Genomic DNA, 22,125 nt, shown 5'->3' on the forward strand with positions numbered 1-22,125 from the left:
CAGTTGTCATTTCCACCACATAAGGAAAGAGAAAAGCCAAGACTGGGCTTTAAATTCATTTACAGGCTTATATATGGATTAGTTTTATTTTTTTTCCAATAACTATAACTACTTTATTGGTCTGATAGATGTCAAAACATGATAAAATCACCACCATAGCTTTTTGCCCTGAATCTCACCTCCAAAAAAAACCACACAGGCCAGGGTGATTTCTCTCTTCAATAGAAAATGTAACCAGAGATGAAACTAAGTCTTCTCTGCATGGTTTTTATGTGCATGTGGTTTCCAGGGAAACCTCACCCTGATATTTCTAAATGTTAGGATAGTAACTGGTGCCCATCAGATTCTGGCTTTGAGCATATTAAGAATGTTCACGGAATCAAGAAAAGAGAAAAAGGAGCTATTGAAAAAAGTTTCTCAGAAAACTGAATTCCATAATTTTAAAAGAGATATGTTTCAAACTACATTTAAAAGGGTCCACAGAAAATGGAAGACTAAGACTAAAATTTGAGTGAGTGGAAAAGGAAGAGAATCGTTTGTTCAGGTGAGCAAACAAGTACATCATTATTTTAGGGTGGCTTTTCAGACTTCAGAGTAGGGAGAAGACAGTAAGCTGAAAGTTTGGTATTTCAATTACCTGATTTTCTCTATTCCGGATGAAGAAGGGTCACAGGAAGACAGAAAAATGGCAGGTATACAACCCTGTTAAAAATAAATTTAGTAAGAGAGACCAAAAAGTAACCTAATAAAGATAATTTGCCTACTCTTCAATTTACATTAATGTAGATGTGTATTAATGATGATTATGAAATAATAATGACAAAAACCATTACCTCAAAGCAGTGTAGCTATTTAATAAAGACTACAATTTACTGGGAGCCGCCATGGCTCAGGCCAGTTGCCCTGGCACTCGGGGAGGCAAGGCTACACGTTCGAGGCCAACCTGGTCAACATTGATTTAAAAAAAAAAAAAAAGAATACAATTTACTATCTCCTGAATTTATAACTTTTATTATTCTTGTCCAGAATTTATTTTCTTTCTACCTATTCAAAATCTAACTTTTGATTTTTAATTCCCCTTTTCTCTTTCATATCTGCTAAGTGATGCTTGCTTCATCTGTCTTCTCAAATTCACTTAAAACTACTGAGAGACATGGGATTAATTTTATATCTGAAAAAGATAGCTTTCTAAACTACTTGCTACTAAACTATGCACTAAACTGCTACAGCTTCTTTGGAAGTAAAATGTTGTTACTGGATAGTATTTCTGTCTGTAGAAAAATGAATGTAGTAAAAATGTTCTATACATTTTAACCTTCTACTGAAAGAATGTTCATTTAAAACTCAACTCTAAAACAGACAGGGATGGAAACATGCTTCCAATAACAGGAAGGAAAAGAAAAGGAAGGAGAGAGAAAGAGAGAAATTGAAAGAGTACACATATGCAGAAGTCAAGCACAGGCTGTGTTAAATGACACCTTGATTGACTCTGATCAAGAATTATACAGCATGGCAGGCTCCTATATTATTAATGACTTCCCGTGACATTCAGGAAGTAAAGAATAAACAGGAGGAAAACACTTCCTCTTCTGGTATGGTTATAAGAGGAAAGGTGTAATGGTAAAAGTCTTCAATGTGTGAACTCATGGAGGAATTCAGGGATTAACAAAATGTTTATTTTACAACCATTTTGACATGGGTTTATTATTTATTCATTTATTGGATATTATTTTTGTGCCTTTCTGGAAAACATGGGCATGTTTTACTTTAAGTTTGGGTTCTCATTATCTAGCATAGTCCTTGGCAAAAAATATATGTCTGTCACATGTTTCTTTGATGAGTAAGGGGATGAGAAGGTAATAGGATTATAGGCTGTCTTGGTCCTAGCTCAGGTTGCACTGGAGGAAGTAGGTTTTAAGCCAGATCTAAAAGCATAGTGTAGAAATTAGGTGGGAGAGCATGAAGTGAGAAGTGAATCTAGGCAATGTAAGTACACAAAGAGATGAAAACACTGAAACCTCATGGATACAGCACTTCAATATTTTTAAAGTTGATCTTTTCTAATTCTAGAAACCAATTTATATAATTCATTATTTGAAGAAAATATTAGACCTGAGTTTTCTGGTTTAGTCATATCCTTTATAAACTAACTGAATAATTATGATCTTTTATCTCATGCTGTGAAAATGCCAACCTTTCAATTCCTCAAGGCATCCCAGTACAGATGGTCTCTCATTGCAGAGCCAACAACCATCACTTTATTTTACCAATATCTAAGAGACAGACTGATTATATTTACATCAATCATCCTGAATAATAGAGACAAAAATCACTGTATTATTGCAAAATACATGTCTTTCACTTTCTAGAGAACTGTCTGTGATTTGCAACATTTATTTGTGAAATGTAGGAAAAAGTCACGTGACAACATTCTATTTGGTTAAGTCAGAGGGGAAGAATGTATAATTTTCGAGAGGACAAGCAATAAAGGTGATTCATGACTTCAGAAATCTTCAGTCTTCTCTTGAAGACAAGACAGTGTTCCAACAGAATCCAGCAGAATTATTCAATTGTCTAGCACTATGGCAGTTCTCCATATACCAAATGGCTTAAATGTGTTGATTGAGGGTTCAAGAAAGCAAGACATTTACTCAAGCATCGTCTTCTCTCTGGGTGTTTTAACAGACTTTGGTACCTATACAGCCTTATGCTTTCAACCGAGATCATAGCTACGGGCTGATATAATATAATTTTGCTGTCTTTACAATTATGTCTTTCTAATTGGCAAGACTGAAATCGGCTATTCTGTTAGAAAATTGAAAAATAAACTTACAGAAAAGAGGAAAATGATTTATCAACTTGTGTCTTTCTCAACAGCCATAAGGGTTATGCAAGTTCACAACTACTGGTTCTAGTTTTTAAGGCCACTTAATAAACAACAAGAAATTGCATTAGTGAATATTTTATTGGCTCCTACCTTCTAGCATACATAGGCAATGGCTATATATGAGACAATGTTTTTAAAAATGTTACAGCTGTTGGATGTTTTACTTTTTTTTATTTAAAATATCTTACTCAAATATGTAATTATACTAATTAGCAGGCTGAGTTGAGTGTCCTCTTAAGGCATGGGCAATATTTTCCCACGTTGTTTCCTAAATAGCACCAAATACTGACCAGATATTTTGTTGACACTCAGTAAATCATTTAGGGTTGATTGAGAGACAGTGGTCTCTGTGTTTTGTCCAACATTTATGTCACTTTTCCAAATACATAATTTATTTATCAAATTACTCAAACAATAATCATGCTGTATTTTGTTTTTGCCTTTTCTTTCTTTTTTTTTCATGTAGTCCACCCATTTAATTGTTTTGGAGTTATAGGCCAATAGAAAAAAAAACAATTCTCCATCTTATTAAAATTAAGAACTCTTTGGGCAGTAAGTTAAAAACAGCTGAACAAAAACACTTCGAACTTGGCAGGTGGCTAGGACTCCTGAGGAATCATGTCACAGCTATGTCTCCAAAAAATATTTGAAGTTAAGGTTTAGAGATTTCAAAGGTCTCTTCTGAGTCCAAACTTTTGGCAGATGTCAAAATTTTAGGAAATCATTTTGGAAGAGAGGAAACTAGCCCAAACATTTTTTTTGTCCCCCCCTTCCACAGACAGATTGAAGCAAGGACTAAATCATCAATGGAGTTTGAAAGAGAGGAATCCTACCATAATAACATAGAAAGATCTTCATTTCTGTGGCCTGATAATTGAGGTGTAAGAGGTGACCTGGTGCAATTGGAATCATGTTGGCAAGAATTCTAGTCTTAACTATTTGAATCATTATTTGTATACCTTTAGCAAACTCCCTTATCTTCTTTGGGCTTCAGTTTCTCCATGTGTCTGATATAGATCACAGCAATAAAAATTGGGTTTTACCTGAAATATTTTTGACGATACTTGCAAAAGATAAAGGAAGTTAAAATTATTTTGTGTATCCCCCATCACCCCCAGGCTACCATACATAATTATAGGATTGTTTCAAATTGCTTACTTGGTTTTGTTTGTAGAGACTTGTCTTAAGTGAGAAAAGAGGCTGAGCTCACATCAGTTCCCAAATCCAGCAGTTGTGATTATGTTTATTTAGTGCTGTGAAAGTCAGCACTGCAGTTCGAAGACTGATGTTATCAAGATGGTGAAATTAGCCATGTAGTGAATCTGATTTGGGTAATCAAATGGCCAAAATATCTGACCCAAACTAGATTCTAATCATTTCCATTCTCAACTTTGTTAGTAATTTGGGTTTTCATTAAAATTATTCAGTCCGGGCTGGGTGTGGAGGCTCATGCCTGTAATCTCAGCACTTTGGGAGGCCGAGGCTGGCAGATCACGAGGTCAAGAGATCGAGACCATCCTGGCCAATATGGTGAAACCCCGTCTCTACTAAAAATACAAAAATTAGCTGGGCGTGGTGGCATGTGCCTGTAGTCCCAGCTACTCGGGAGGCTGAGGCAGGAGAATTGCTTGAACCCAGGAGTCGGAGGTTGCAGTGAGCTGAGATTGCACCACTGCACTCCAGCCTGGGTGACAGAGCAAGAATCTGTCTCAAAAAAAAAAAAGAAAGAAAGAAAGAAAAAAAAAAGATTATTCAATCCAAATCATGTTGGTTTGAAGGGAAGAATGGAAAAGAAATGAAGCAACAGACAAGAAATATAACAACTACGATAAAACATTTAAAAGGAGAGGCAGAATTAAGTTCTTAAGAGAAAAATACAATGTTCAACATCAACATATTTGCTACACATAAAATGAGCAAGGTATTGCAGAGCATAATGTGGTACAGAAAGAATTATGAAGTATAGTACTTGCACTTTAGAAGCCTATAGCACCGAGGTCATGGACTTCTGCAAGCACTTAATAATCACAAATGGAATATTTGTTATGTCTCAAGTGAATGGTATAGATGGATGGTAAAGGAGTTCAGAGAAGGGAAATAATCATTAAGAGCCCGGGAAGTTAGAGAAGGTCTCAGAGCAGAGCCTGGCTGTGAGCAAACAAGTATAAAATCACCCAGCAAAAATAATGAAGTTTACAGTATTTCCTATGTATACTTCATACCGAAAGATACTGGCACCAAAAGAGGGAGTTGTCTGGGAAGTGGGGGTGAGTTGAAAAAATGATTTAAGGTTAGAGTTACTCTCCGGGTGCAGTGGCTCACACCTGTAGTCCTAACACTTTGGGAGGCTGACGCTGGTGAATTGCTTGAGCTCAGGAGTTTGAGACCAGCCTGGACAACATGGCGAAACCCTATCTTAACAAAAAATACAAAAAAATTAGCTACTTGCACTTGTATTCCCAGCTACTTGGGAGGCTGAGATGGGAGGATCGCTTCAGCCTAGTAGGTGGAAGTTGCAGTGAGTTGCGAGCGTGTCATTGCACTCCAGCCTGGGCAACAGAGCAAGACCTTATCTCGGAAAAAAATAAAAATATATATAAACAATGTGAGTAACTTACGCAATTGGGCTGAGATCACGAAAATGAGGAATAGCTACACTTACTTGCAATGTTGGCGTCAGTACCCAAATTAACTAACCTTAAATGCAAGACTTAGCAGTAGGTATTATCCATGTTGAACCACAGAGTTGTGGTTATAGGATGATCTATCCAGGTTGAAAAAGAATTCTGGCCAGCAGTTTGAAGAAGTGAAAATCAAGATTAGGCACAGAGGCAGAGGGTGGTGGGGCCACAGGGCGGGGAAGTATTCCAATCCATGAGACTGCAGAAGGGGAAGTGAGCAGCCTCTACCCATACAGACTAGGGTCTCATGGATGCCACTGGAGGGCATTCCAGTCTCACTGGATATTGGTAGTTCACTAACTTGTGTCAGTCATGATTGTGACCTCTGATATATTGCTATATTTGGTTTTCATTTATACAAAAGCTGCGTCTCTCTTTGATCCCAGTGTTTTGTTGGTCTTTTGGGCATCCAGGCAAGTAAGGCTTGAGGAAAAGAAGAGCTGAATTTACAAGTGTTGTCCAGTTGCAGTTATAGATGCTTAATTCTGAATTGTCACTGAAATCCTCAGCCAGCATTAACCATCAGGTAGGAGATGCAGAGGGGCTATTTGAAAGTTTTCTCCTTCACTGCTAGAAGTGACTCTCTGGTTCCTAGACAAAATAGACCTAAGGTTAGTTCAAAGCAGCAGTTAGTATAAACCTCTAAATTTGATCCTCAAAATCATATTGATTCTGCAGAATAGATGCAGATGTTAATTCTAGAGATTAATCCCACTGTAGACCCAATACTATTAGCACCTTATAGAAGATTGTCCGAATTAAACACACACACAATATATATATATACACACACATACACACACATATATATGTATATACATATACATAAAAAATGGGTCATAGCATCTCTTATATTGGGCAAATGGGCAAAATGACATTTCTAAGCCATCCTCAAAGTAATTAACTTTGTTATTTTCCAAGCCTTTTCCACTCAGCCTATCTATGAAGATCTTTGCTGCAAACATTTTTTACTAGATGCATGCTAGACAACTGATAGGATACAATAGAAGAGCAATTCTTAGCCCACAGAGCTCAAGAGCCTCTTAATCAGAGGATAGTACACTGGCAGTGCTACGGACTGAGATTCCTTGAAAATAGCTGTGCCACAACCTAGACCAGCTGCTGAGTGACAAGGTAGCATGCATACTCCAGAAAGAGAACAAAAGCCAGTTATTCTTGCTATCCAACAAAGTGTGCTTTTACAGTGATTAATCCTTTTTGTTAGTATAAAACTTACAATACCATTCATCTTATATCCCATTTATTCTTCACCACCCATGAGATTTTATGGACATATATAACATTATATCTTTATTTTACAGGTGAGAAAACTATGGTCAGGAGATTAAGAGGTATGCTTTACATTTCACTTTGTAAATCTAAGAATAGAAAATACAACCCACATCCCTTACCTCCTAGATCTACTGTCTTCCTATTGAAAGACACTGCTTGCCACGTTGTCTCAATGATGTTGGGATCTAAATTCATTCCTTAGTTACTATGTCAGTTTTTGACCTTTTCTTATCTACCAAATCAATAGCACATAGGAACACATTTTTAAATATTATAATCCTTACATGACAAACCCCTTTTTATAACCAAAAACATTCAACTATTTACCTAAATGTGGTTCATCAGGCTGAATATGGCTTAGAATTCATAGCTTTGTGATCTGTTCTTTCACTCATAAAACATTCTCAGTCTTTTGGACTTAAATATTAATCAACACAGGAAACTCTCCAACAGCAGTGCTATGAGCTAGTATATTGGGTTCTAGGTAGGAATGAATAGTGGATGGAAATTTCAATGAGACTTGATTCCTTTACTCGAGGAACTTGCAACCAAGTTAGACTGATATTCATGAACCAACTACGAAACATTTTACAATAAATGTAAAAATGTAAATATAAATAGATAATCTAAGCACTGATAAAATATGAAGTATCAGAATAGTCAAAATGGTATGAGATGAATTAGTACAGGTAATTTCTAAAAACAAATATTTAAGCTGTATTTCAAAGGGCGTTCAAGATTTGGATTTAGAGTATTACATGTATATGCATTTCACACCAATGGAAGAAAAGGAGAAGAAACCATGATTAACAAATTCTGTGCCCAAATCAATAGAAAATATTTAATAATTATCACCCTAACAGCAAACCAAACAACTCAACTTATACTGAATGACTTTAGTGATTCTTTATATTATTACATAAAATCTTTAAAGTTTACGGAGTAGAATCACATAGGCCTAAGTTCGAATCATGGCTATTCTAACATTTAACGTGTTAAGTAGCTAAAACTATTTGACCTCCTTTATAGTATGTGAATAATTTTACCTACCTATCAAAATAATTTGGTGATAGAAAGATAAAATTGTCTAAGGTATAAGTAAATATTTAAGTATCAAAAAATGTGAGCTTGCTGTCTATAGACACAACCATGTGTAAATCTGTGTGCCTGTATCTTTATATGCATGTGTGTGCACACAAAGACATTAAATCACATAAATATTTATTACTGGACTGTAGTGTATGTGAAATACTGAGCATAGGGCCTGTCACTATGGCTCTATGCTATCATCTGAATATATGTAATACTATTGTCTGTTGGAAATAGGGATAAAACTTTTTGTTCCTTTTATATAAAGTGCTTAAAATGCCAGACTGAAATTTAATTGAATTTTGCAAACTTCCAACTTTTTGAACATGTGCAATCATTAGATAATACTAGACACATGATATATTAACTAATGTTCTAATTTGCCTCATGGCAAGTGCCTTCTCTGAGCTCAAAGTCTATGTTTTTATTTTAAAATATTTTATATCATGTGACATATACCCTAGTTGCTCTCATTTTCCACTGACTTATTTCCCATGAGTTTTCTTCTTAACAAAATTAAAATGTCTATGTCATTTAACTAAGCGCTATGTAGGGCAAATGACTTGTTTATGTATGCCCTGCTTACAGACATATAGAAGACTTTATAAAAGTGACATTTCTATAAGATTGAATGAATTAATGACTATAACATAAAAGTGAGGGTGCTTGGTCTTGGTTCAAAAGAAGATCTTGTGCAGATTTCAGTCACCTCCCTTTTGTCATATCACCACAGGCTTCTAGGAGTCTAAGATATCTTGCTAAAAATTGGTGGAATTTGAAAGTTTTGTGCCATTGAAAGAGAGGTGGAGTACGCTGGGTGAATTGGATGGGGCTGTACATGTCTAGGTGTATTAGGGTTCTCAAAAGGGATAGAACTAATAGGATATAAGTATAAATGACAGGGAGAGTTGACTTAAGTTTATTAGGAGAATTGACTCACCTGATCATGAGGTGAAGTCCCACAATAGGTCATCCACAAGCTGAGGACCTAGGAAGCCAGCCCCCAAACTTCAGAAGTAGGGAAGCCAACAGTGCAGCCTTCAGTCTGTGGTAGTAGGACCAAAAGTCCCTGGCAAATCACTGGTGTAAGTCCAAGAAACCAAAAGCTGGAGAACTTGGAGTCTGAAGTTTGAGGGCAGGAAGCATCCAGCACAGGAGAAAGATGAAGGCCAGAAGACTCAGCAAGTCTGCTCTTTCCAACTTCTTCTGTCTGCTTTATTCTAGCTGCCCTGGCAGCTGATTAGACAGTGCCCACACAGATTGAGGGTGAACCTGCCCCTCCCAGTCCACTGACTCAGATGGAAATCTCCTTTGGCAACACCCTCACAGACACACCCAGGAACAATACTTTGCATTCTTCAATCCAATCAAGTTGACACTCAATATTAACCATCACACTAGGATTACAGACCGCCATCACTTCTCCAGGATAGCCAATTGGACTTGACCAATTCAAATATGAAATACAAACCCTGTCTCAAATAGCTTATTAACTTTAAAAGTATATTCATTTATAAAGATGAGAAATTATTTCAGATGTGAGATTGAGACTCAGTGCTAAAGGTGATCAGAGATGAGGAGGATTAATTCAGACTCAGTACCAACACAATTGAATTAGACATAAAAAAGTGATTAGAATTCTGAGGCATATTTCCAAGGATATTTACTGGTAAAGTTAGGGCTGTAGAATATAGTATATAAAAGAAATGACATTTTAAAAAGTCAGTGATATAAGAAAACATAACTTTTTGTTGATTTTTCAATATTAGTTGGAGTAGAAACTATTTGGTCAGGGGAGTACAAAATGTATGGTTGGAAAGGTGCTGTGCTGGAGGAATACTTTGATGCATTTTGAATGACACACTGAGTTTTATTACCTAATTTTACATTCATTCAATATATAGTTTTTAAGTGTTTACTCTGTGCCAGGCAATCTACTCAGGACATTTTGGTAGATAATTTGGATTCATTTATATACACAAATTACTTGCTTAAAAACAACAAAGAAAGATTTTGTTTGTTTGTGCATTTATTTTTTAATTAATCCATGTTTAGTTGAGAAGCTAAGCAGAGGTTTCCTCATAATACAAAATTGAGCAGAATAATTTGGGGCACTCACAAAAGGCAGTAGGGGGCCATTCATGTCTGTTCATTCCCTGCTTCAAAGCCTGAATAAACAGCAGAGTCATAGTCTACAGGTCTTTCCTGTTCTTCATGTGACATATTTCTCCTTTGCTATAAAGGTTAAAAGGGCTGTATCAAGGCAAGATTCTCTGAAACATTTTAAAAGGCATCTGGTGTCTACTGAGAACTTGTCAAAAAATTGAAAAAGAAATCATATCTAAGTATCAGAGCTCTGGAAAACCCATGCACTACCACATCTACACTGAAACTACCTCTAGAAACTGCCATTGTAACTCCACACTTGATGGCAGTATTCGGCAGCAAATCTGGGGGAAATGCTCAGACAACCGCTCAGCCTGGATTCAGATTTATTGGGAAGCCTGGATCCATTTGTGCACATTATTCTTATTGAGAGTCATCAATGCTTTATCAAACTTTAGGCATGTCTTTTAAATGACCATGAAAGTAAAAAGACAGTGAAATGTGGGAGCCAAGCCTTAATGCAGTTGTAATAATTTTCATCTCTAAATCTGAGATCCCAAATTATCAAACCACAGAAAGAACACAGTTAGCATGCAGGATATAAAGAAATGATGGTGATGGCAGAATCTCCCTTTGGCTCTTGGGTCACTGTTCTTATTTATGTTCCTTAGCTAAACTGGCAGAAGGAGGGCAAGGAATGAGAGATTACAGATTACTTTGGATTATCTTTCCGTCTTTGTAAATATGTCATTGTAGAAATACAAATCTTTTAGGATACCAGGGTTTGCAAGGAGAAAAATATAATTTGATGATAGAAAGATAAAATTGTATAAGGTATATTCAAATATTTAAGTATAAATAAATGTGAGCTTGCTGTCTATAGACATAGCCATGTGTAAATCTGTGTGTCTGTGTCTGTGTATGCATGTGTACACGCACAAAGACATTAATTTAACTCACCCGGATATTTATTTCTGGATATAATTGCTGGAACTATATCACACAAGCTTCTAAATTTCTATCCCAAATGCTGTTCAAGAATTTAGATAATTAAATATATGTAGTATATTCTGCATCAGAGAAGCAGAATCAATAGCACACTTTCTAGTTAAAAACTTGTACCTATTCATAGTTTTGGCATTTGTTAGTTTCAGAAGAAATTGTGGCTTATCAAATTGATTCAGTGTTTTACTCGGATGTATAAAGTCTTTAAATTTGGCTGCTATTATTAGACAAACCATAGTCTCAGCTAGGCACTGTTTCTGAGGTACAAAAAAGACTACAAAGAAGTCCATGCAAGACAAAGTAACATGCTGACTTCCCAAAGAAGTTGTATGTATCAAATTAACTTGATACAAATAACTCTCAGTCTTTTTAGGAACTATAGTCATGTAGCAATAATGGAATTGGCCCCTTTACACCAGCCATCTTCGATTTCTTCTGGAGATACTCTCAAATCGTCAGCTAATCATCTGGTTCTTGTAGTCCACTGGTCTCACAAGAAACCAGATGAAAGCATATGGAGCAAAAGGATAACTACTCCTGAGCCTAGAATTTAAAAATTAGTAACACTGATGGCTAACATCTGGGTAAGAACTTGTATGTTCCAAAGCATATTTACAAGTCTCTGTCTCTCTTTCTCTCTCTTTTTCTTGCAATAGCTTTGTAGAAAAAAATAGCAGTCTTTATTATAATTGTTGATGGGTAAATGAAAATATAAGGAACTAATTACTTTGCCTGTTGATGGAGAAATGAAAATATAAATAAATAATTAATTTGCTTAAACAAAGATTGAGAAACTAGTAAAAGGGAAGGTCAGAATTTTAATGTCAGTGTCCTGATATTTTGAGCAGTATTCTTTAAACATCACAGTCATGATCTGGCCGAATGCATAGAAATTCAACATATCCACCAAACACAGAAACACATCATAAAATGTATGAATCTATATCTACAAAAAAGGTGTCCCCTTATAATGGCAGTGTATGGGCCAAGGGAAAGATTCCCTCTGCCCTCTGAAGATTCCCTGAAAATGAACTGACAATAGACAAATTAATTAGAGAAGAGGCATACAGATTTATTTAATCTGCACAGCATGGCGGAATCACAAGATTACCTATTAACTCAATGGACTACAGATGCATATATATCCTTATTCATGGTGGAGGAGATGGAAAATTTAGACAGTCCTTTTGAGGGGGTGGTAGGTGATAATGAGGGAGAATGAACGAACTTGGAGATCAAAATTATATGGTTATGGAATTTAAATGATCCCAAGAGGCAGACATTATCTTGTGAAAAACTTCATCCAGATGTGGTTTCATTCTTTAGTCTTCTTTTCCATGATAGATAATGAAATATCAGGAAGGAGATGGAAGGTAATTGTGTTCTCTTTGGTGGGTCCAGTCTTAAGGTAGATAAGGGAATAGCAGAGAAGAGCCTTCTCCAAAATCTGCTTTCAAGAGCCTTTAATTTAAAATAATTAGCATACCAGGGTGCCATATTTTGGGATAAAATTCTCTGGAATTCTTCAGCAGTATCCCTAAGGCTGGTTTGACTTAACTTCACTTACATCTAGCTTGATTTCAGAGCCTAGTCTCTATTAAAAAAATGGATCCACAAGTCATAAAACTGCCTGCAAACTTTGTATGGTCCTATTTTAAATACATCAAATCAGACAAAAATCAAAGAAAATTTATAGTTCTTATTTATATCTGTGATGTTCCACATGGCAATATCATTCCAGGATATAGTTTTATCTGAAATATCCTATTCAACTGTAGACACGGAGAAGCAGAAGACTTTACTTGTGCACTAAATATAACTAAATTACTATCTAGCAGTTTATAGCACTGAATTGTTTCAAGACATTGTTTTCTATTTATTTTATCTAAGTACACTGATGAATTATTATAGTTCTGATTTTGTAACTAAGGACTGTGAAATCTAATGACTTACCAAGATCTTAGACCTAATTTGTGGCAGAGCCAGGGCTAGAATCCCTAATCTCATTCTAAGTCCCAGCCTAACTCCAAAGTCCTTGAGAGGTTCTCTCACTATACTTACCAAACTAAGGGATCTTACTGTTACTTATCCAGTCAGAATAGTCTGACCGAATACTAACATAGGGACCTCACCATCAGCTGGTGCTGTGAAAGCTAAGCTTTTATTCTGATGGAGGGTGTGGAAGGTAGAATGGTGAGGAAAACCAAGAAATTTTGTTTTAGGAGTTTCTTTCTCATCCATTCATTATCAAAAGATGAGCAATGTTTATTGGCCGTAAACTGTGTGCCACTCTGTGCTTGTCCTATACAATTCAAAGAAAATAAGACAAGTCATTTGCTTTTATTCTCCATATGTTCCAAAAGTCTTCATGGTTTCTGCCTTCACGTTCAGAGCCCTCTGATTCTTTCTACCATAAGTCTTTCTCAAAATCATACATAAACATACAGAAATTAATTTATAATAAGTTGTTTCAGACATAAATATGGAGATCTTTTGGGACGAAGACTGCTTCCAGAAACTAAACATGGAAGCAATTCAAGGTTTTATCTGTTTCAACAGCAGTCCCACATATACCAAACAAAATCAAAGCAATCAAAAACATTGAAAATTTCCACACAGATCCAGGCCTGGCTCTAACATTTGCAAGGCCTGGGGCAAAAGTGCAAGTGGAAGACCGTAGCCCACTCACAATGTTTTCCTTTCCCACTAATTCCCATTTTGTCCTACAGTGCAAGGTGTTTCAGCTATGTGGATATACCAAGCACCTTCCCCCCACTGTTAATCCTTCCAGTTTCTAGACAATCTACTCCTGGCTGTTTCACATGGGTGGCATGGTTTGTTCTGGGAAGAACATTCTGAGAGTGAAGCCCATGTAGTTCCTAGAGGTGGGTGCAGGACATTTGGAAAGAGAAGAATGCATGTGATACAGAAGAGAGAGTTTTGGGCTTCAGAAAGCACATCTTCTTTGCCCTAAAGTTATCTTACACCATGGGAAGAGTCACAGCCACAGAAGGGCCAGATCTGAGTCTTTTAAACTATAGCTCCCAGGACAGGAGTCCCATTTCCCCAGATCTAAATATGGTACCATTCAGGCTCGTTCCAGAAAAAAATTAAAATTAGACAAAACGTATACCCAGATTTTTCAGCCCTGTTTGTTTTTAGCTGTCTTTAAAAAGAGACAGAAAACTGTTCTTCAGGATTTTAGGATCCCGCAGACTGACCCCTGACAGCCCCCATCCAGGAGTGCTCCCCTGAGGAATTTCCTTATATATGGTGCTTACTTTTCCACATTTCTTGGGTTTCATCAGGGTACATATAGATATGTTGAAACATATAGAAAATAAACTACTTAAGAAATGCAGAATCTTAGCTCCCATCCCCAGACTTACTGAATCAAAGTACGGGTTTTAGAAAGATTCCCAGATAATTTGTATACACATTAATGTTTGAGAGGCACTGATCTAATAGGCTTATTTTATAAAAAGATATAAATGACTTATAGTTTCCTTGAGATTAGTGCAAGATATAAGTATCAAACTTTAAAAAGTAAGAATATATTATAAAGGAACATAAAAAAGTACAACTAACAGATAAAAACAATGGTAGAAAAGGATCAGATAAATTAAAAATTCGAATAAGTATAAATGGACTAAACTAACCCATTAAAAGAAAAAAATGTTGGCTTAGATTACAAAATTCCAGATACTTTTTGTTTGGCATACTGATAGTAAGTAAAATACTTATAATAACTTAGTATGACCTCTTTTCTTGAGATAAATGCCAGATAGTATTTTATAGTTTAAGAATGAGGTCAGTCTCAGCTACTGTGGCATTCATGCCTCACCTTGCCTTGCACATAATATGTATTTAAAAAATACTTAGTGAATGAATGGATATATTATTTCAGAAGACTTTGGTGAATCACACCATGTTGGCCATTATCTAGTTTGGCTCTGCAGCCAGTTACAATACTGCTACTACAATGGCCCCCACGTTGTTATCACTCTTCATTGTCATATTTCTTATGCCAGAAGGTCTTCAGAGCTATTTATATTTCTGCCAGTGACTGAGTACTAAATAGTAAATGGAACCTATTTATAAATAGTAAGTGGAGCTTATTTATATAATAATAAGTAGACTTGTAGAGTTATAACAGTCAAACTAATTTGAGGAAGAAAAATTAACAAAACTAGTTTCCACAAGTGCTACTTGGTGTAAACATTTGTGTATTTTTCTAACAGTGGTAGTTATTTTACTAGCAAAATATACCAGGTAGGACACACAAGCACCATCCTTAAACTTTTTTGGGTTTCCTTTCTTCCATGAAAGTCCAGTCCAGATAATATTTATAATTTTTAACACTTTTTGGTTTCTACTTAGATGCTGATAACAGTACAAAGGACAAAATTCTCACTACCCTATTTTTAACTTATCAGTTTGAACAATAAAAACCCTCAAGTGGCTCTTAGTTTGTCCAGTTATTTTTACTCGTCATCTTCACTGCCTCTCTTAACTCACAATTTTCCACTCTCTCAGGTATCAGCCTCTGAGCTTTGGCAGCTGATAGTTATGTTTCTTTTTAACCAGATTGGTGTTAATTAATCTTTAAAGTTGTATGAGTGGGTGTTAATTGAACATAACTTTACTGTATCTACCTCAGCTCTTCTTATATTTTGCTCACTGGACACTTTTCATGCTCATATGTTCTAGATGATTCTTAAAAATCTATATTATAGCATTATCTGCAACTTTTCTGGTTAAGTCTTCCCTTATTTAAACACTTTATATGTGTGTAAGTATATATATGTGTGTGTGTATGTATATATTATATATTATATATTATATATATATACAAAGTGAAGGCAGTCAAATACTTTCTAAACTTTGTGGTTGTTGAAACACAGCCAAGGCAAAAGAAGAAGTAGAAAACTATGCTCACATTGACCTGAATTATCAAAGTCTAGATAAGAACAGGGAGTGGAATTTGCGGAACATCAAGGGATTCGAGTATCCCAAAGTTTCTGTTAGAGTAGTCTAAGATACAAGCGTTAAACTTTAAATTATAAGGGCAGACTGTAGGGGAACATAAAGCAAATTCAACCAACCGAAATAAATAGCAATGGTAGAAAATGGTCCCATAAATTAAAAATCACAATAAGTATAAATGGACTAACATTACCCATTAAAAGACAAAAAAATGGTTGATTAGATTACAAAAATTCTAGGTACTTTCTGTTTAAAATACTGAAAGACTAAAGGTAAAAGGATTTGTTTTAAAAGCAACGTCAAGCACATACTATCCAAAATAAAACTGGTATACATATGTCAGTACACAAAATATTATGTTAATATTGGACAATGAGGATAATTACCTAATAATATTTTCAACTAAAATATATAAACATTTATTTTTATTTCAATAATTTTGGGGGTCCAGTGGTTTTTAGGTTACATGGATAAGTTCTTTAGTGGTGATTTCTGAGATTTTGTGTGTCCATCACCCGAGCAGCATACACTATTCCCAATATGTAGTCTTTTATCTCTCATCCCTGTTGAACCCTTACCCTCTAAGTTCCCAAAATCTATTATCATTCTTATGCTTTTGCATTCTCGTAGCTTAGCTCCCACTTATAAGTGAGAACATACAAGATATAAACATTTAAATACATGTACTCCTAACAAAATAGTCTTATAATATATGAAGCAAAAATGTTATCACTAAAGAAAGAAAATCCAATATTAGTGGGAGGTTTCAGGTGAATTGAAGAGTAAAGAAGAGAGAATGCCTGAAAACATAGAAGAATGAAAAAACAAAATGAACAGACCTTTCCTAAAAACATGTATACAAATTTTCTTATGACATTAGAGGATACATATTTTTTAACACACATTAAATTTTTACAAAAATTATATTAAATAAATGCTCAATATATTTCTAAAAACAAGATCTTATAGACAATGATATATCAATCACAGTGCAACTAAGTTAGAAGTTAATAATTAAAAGATAAGTTCAAAATTACCATGTTTCTAAATTAAAATATATACAGATTAAGCATCTCTAATCAGGAAATATGAAATTCAAAATGCTCCAAAATCTGAAACTTTTTGGGCACCAACATGATCACAAGTAGAAAACTCCACAGTTGACAATTTGAATTTCAGATTTTTGGATAAGGCTTGCTCAACCTGTGCAGGTACTCTTGTGATGTTACTGTGTTGTTTAGTTACCCTGAAGACTTTGTTTTTTCACTGTATTAATGATATGCCATATTTTGTACTGTTAATTACTTATATGTGAATAAGTGTAAGAATATAATTGCTTACCAGTAGCATATAAATGCAGAGTCAGAAATGGTGGTGACAAAAACAACCACAGATTGTTCACATGGGTAGCCGAGATAGTGACACCTTTGCTTTCTGATGGTTCAGTGTACTCAAACTTTGTTTCATGCAGAAAATTATTTAAATATTACATAAAATTACCTTCAGGCTATGTGTATAAGGTATATATGAAACATAAATGAATTTGATATATAGATTTGGGTCTCATCCCCACAATTTCTCTCTCTCTCTGTCTCTCTCTCTAAATATATATATATAGACACACACGCACACACACACACACACACACACACACACACAAACACACATATCCTCCATTCCAAAAAAGTCTGAAATCTGAAACACTTCTTGTTCCAAGCATTTTTGGGTAAAATATTTTCAGCTTATACTGCTAAATAGCCTATGGGTTAAAGAAAAACTATAATAAAATTTAAATTATTCCTAGAAATAAAAGATAATGTAAATGCTCTATATCAAAACAGAAGTTTAAAAAGGGAAAAATATTTTAAAACAAGTAGAAGAAAAATAATAAGAAAATAAGAGCAAAAGGCCGGGTGTCTTGCCTCATGCCTGTAATCCCAGCACTTTGGGAGGCCAAGGCAGATGGATCACCTGATGTCAGGAGTTTGAGACCAGCCTGGTCAACGTGGTGAAACCCCATCTCTACTAAAAGTACAAAAATTAGCTGGGAGTGGTGGCGAGCACCTGTAATCCCAGCTACTCAGGAGGCTGAGGCAGGAGAACTGCTTGAACCCACAAGAAGGAGGCTGCAGTGAGCCGAGATTGCGCCACTGTGCTCCAGCCTAGGCAACAGAGCAAGACCCTGTCTCAAAAAAAAAAAGCAAAAATTAATGACATTTAAAAAACAAAAGAAAGATATAATGGAGAAGATCTAGAATGCCAAAATATGCTTCTTTGATAAAGTTAATTTCATAGGGTGATTAAGGAAAGAAGAAAGTCACAGCTAAATCATAGCATAACTGAAAGGAGGAACATGCTGCAGATCAGGGAGATATTTAAAAAGTAATAATAAAATTAACAACTCTATGCTAACAACTTTGAAAACTTAAGTCAAATAAATTTCTGTCATAAACCTGTTTACCTAGAATGAGTCAAGAAGAAATAAAAAGACTTGTGTAAACTTGTAGCTATTAAAGAGATTGAAGCATTGGTGACCGGAAAGTGTCATTGAACTTTTAAGAGATCTATCATTCCAATTTTATACAAACTCTTACAGTAAGCAAAAAAGAATAAATACTTCCCAACACATTCTAGAAGTCATCAAAACCCTGATATCAAACCAGAAAAATACATTATAAGAACTTAAATAAAAAATTAATTTCATTCATGATGAAGGCAAAAGCATCCTAAACGTAGCTCTCACAAACTAAATCTAGATTGTATAAAAAGGTAATACATGACAAAGTCAGATGTAACCAAGATGTGAAGATTGCTTAAAATTAGTTATTTATATGTAAAATTAATCATATTAACAGAAAAACAGAGAAAAATTATATGATTATCTCAATTGATATAGTCTTGAACAACTTCAATACTCACTTATAGGAAAAGCTCTTAGTAAGTTAGTAGGAGAAGGTGTCTTCCATAATATGGTAAAGAGTATTCGTGTAATTTTAGAGTAAAGATTATTGTAAATAATGAAACTCTAGAAAGGTTACCTTCATATTATATTAAAGGTACTATCCTATGAATTAAAACAAGAAAAAAAATACAGAGGCAGGAGGATGGGAAAGAAGGAAATGCAACTATTATTCTTTGCAGAGAATGTGATTGTTTCCATAGAAAGTACAAAAATTTTTTAGATGTATTGGCAAAATAATAAATGAGAAATAGACCAATTCAAAAACATGTTGATATTTTTGATATATTTGGAAACTTATTAATAAATAAGATTGTGATAAACAATAACAGGCTAGACCTTATTTTTAAATCTACATGGAACAGCTGTCAATTTGATAATATGTATGGCTAAAAAACAAGTCTCCACATTAAAAAAATTAAAATCATTCAAAATATATTCCTTCACAGCAAGGAAATTAAGCCAATAAGGGAAATGTAAATAACTACTAGTTCCTCCAGTGTTTGTAAATTAATAATTATATTTCTAAAAATTCATTAGTCAAAGACAAAGTCATAATACAAATTGGAGAGCAAATTCTTTTAATAAAACCTGGCATATAAATATTTATAGGATGCCGCTTATGATAGTAACTAATTTATTGCCTTTCAGCTCCAGATCTACCATCCTTGGTTTTCTGGACCTCATAGTATTTCTCTTTTGTCAACTGGCACTGGATCAAGCTTATTTAGTAGGAGGATCTGGAGATACACTGCAGAAATCGAGACCTGTTTCTGGTTCTAGACTGTTTCTGTTCCTGAGATAGGTGGAAGTTACCTCTGCACAGGATACCAGTGGTGCTCATTTCCAGTGAGTGTCACAGTGTGATTGGTACCTCTTTGTCAACAGCTTCCTCAGGCTTCCTAGCAAGTTATTTCCAGACACATCCCTGTGCAGGGTGTGTTAGCATATACCTTGTATGAGCAGCTTCCCCAGCATCTCAGAAGGCAGCTCCCCAGTCAGTTCCACAAATCTAACACTTCCTATTCAATGGGCCATGGCTACGCCCTCTCTGATGAAGTCTGGATCACAGCTGTAGAGGAGGGAGACTGCTCTTCCAGATTTTCTTCTTTCTTGAGAGCCCTACCTTAGCCCCAGACATAGTAGTTGCTCCCTTTATCTGCTATTTATTCTTTAGAGCTCTCTTTATATCTCGGTAGGTAATTCTTTGCTATAAGTAATAGTTCTTTAGTAAAATTATGTGCAAATTGCAATGGGGATTTTGTCTCTTGATGAAATCCTGATGATATACAAATAACACTGCATGAAGGGAAATGTAAAGCCTGCAATGCATATATTTGAAAAGAAGAAAACTTCGAAATCAAGTATCTAAGTATGTACCTCAAATAACACACAGAAATACATGAAAAGCGCAAAGTATTGACACTCAAGTTTATTAAAAGGTTTAGTTTACATTATAAAATCAATACAGTTCATATATTATCAGAAAAATAAAGAGAAAAAATACAATCATATTAATAGATGCATAGAAAGCATTAGAAAAATATTCAACACCCATTTATAATCAAACACTCTTAGCAAAGTAGGAACACAGGGGACTCTTAATGCAATAAATAGTATTTATAAAAACCTATGCAAATAATACGTAGTGGTAAATTTTTTGGAAACGTTTAACTTGAGAATCAGAATGAGGCAAAGAAGACAACACTGATTAACACTGACAAAACAGTACACAATATATATGCGCCTTAAAGAAAACACTGATAAATTGAGCAACATTCTCATTTAAAGCTTTTATTTATCAAAATACATCACTAAAGGAATGAAAATGAAAGTGTATGCCACATAATGGGATAAAACATTTGCTGTATTTGTGTATTTGCTATATATTATAATTATGTAGATATATTTAAATATTTTCAAATATAAAAATACATATTTATATTTGCTATTACATATAAGTAAATTATATATAAGTAAATATAATAGAAAATATAAATATGTATTTTTATATTTATAAAAATTATATATATAACTATATATACACAATGTATACAAACACGCATAATTGACATCCAGAACATAAAAATGACTTAAAAATTGTTAAAAAACAGACAATTCAATTGAAAAGTAAACAAAAGAGTTAAACTTATGCTTCATTATCCAAAGACTAATAAACATATGCAAAATGTTCGATATCATGAGTAACGCAACTTAAAACCTCAATGACATAGCACTTCATATCTACCAAAATGACTAAAATAAAAAATGGAGATCATATCAAATGCTCCAAGGATGTGGATCAACTGGAATTCTCACTGCTGTTGGGAGTGTAAATTCATTTAACCAGCTTGAAGTACTCTTTGCCATGTCTACTTAAGCTAAACATCTGCATTTCCTATCATCCAGAAATTTTACTGATAGAGATATATCTAGCAGATAGGTGTACCTATGGGTAATGAAATATATGCATAAGAATGGTCAAAGCAACATAATTCATGGTAGCCCAAAACTAAATCATCAATATTTATCAGCAGTAGAATGGAAGAATCATTTGTGTTAGAATTAGCAAAAACTATTACACACATAAGCATAGAAGAGTCTCAAAAATCTAACACTGCAAAAGAGCCAGACACAAAAGACTACCTACTGAATGAGCCAGTCTATATAAAGGCAAAACTACTCTGTACTGTTACGGGATAGTATATTTCTATTTGCATAGTAGTGGTTTTTCGAGTTAGGACTGGGTATTGCCTGAACAGGTGCATGATAAAGACTTCTGGTTTGTGGTCATGTTACAGTCCATCACCTGAGTGGTGATTAAATGAGTGTGCTCACTCTGTGAAAGTCCATCAAGTCGTACAGTTATGTACTGTTATGTTTGTGGATGTTTGCTATCTATCAGTAATATATTCACTAAAAAATACAAAAGTAGTAATATTTTTCTAAAGAGAGCTTATTGAGAAAAGCACAGGGTAGAAGACATGGCTTAATGGAAGAAGATTTTCTAGAGGATACAATATCAAACTCTGAGTTAAAATAAGACGTGTGAGGAAAAGGAGGAGTTTTATAATTTAAGAGAAGAGAGAAACTTGAGGAAGAAATAGCCAATAATGTCA

This window comes from Pan troglodytes, chromosome 17, assembly GCF_028858775.2.
Source record: "Pan troglodytes isolate AG18354 chromosome 17, NHGRI_mPanTro3-v2.0_pri, whole genome shotgun sequence".
NCBI lineage: Eukaryota > Metazoa > Chordata > Mammalia > Primates > Hominidae > Pan > Pan troglodytes.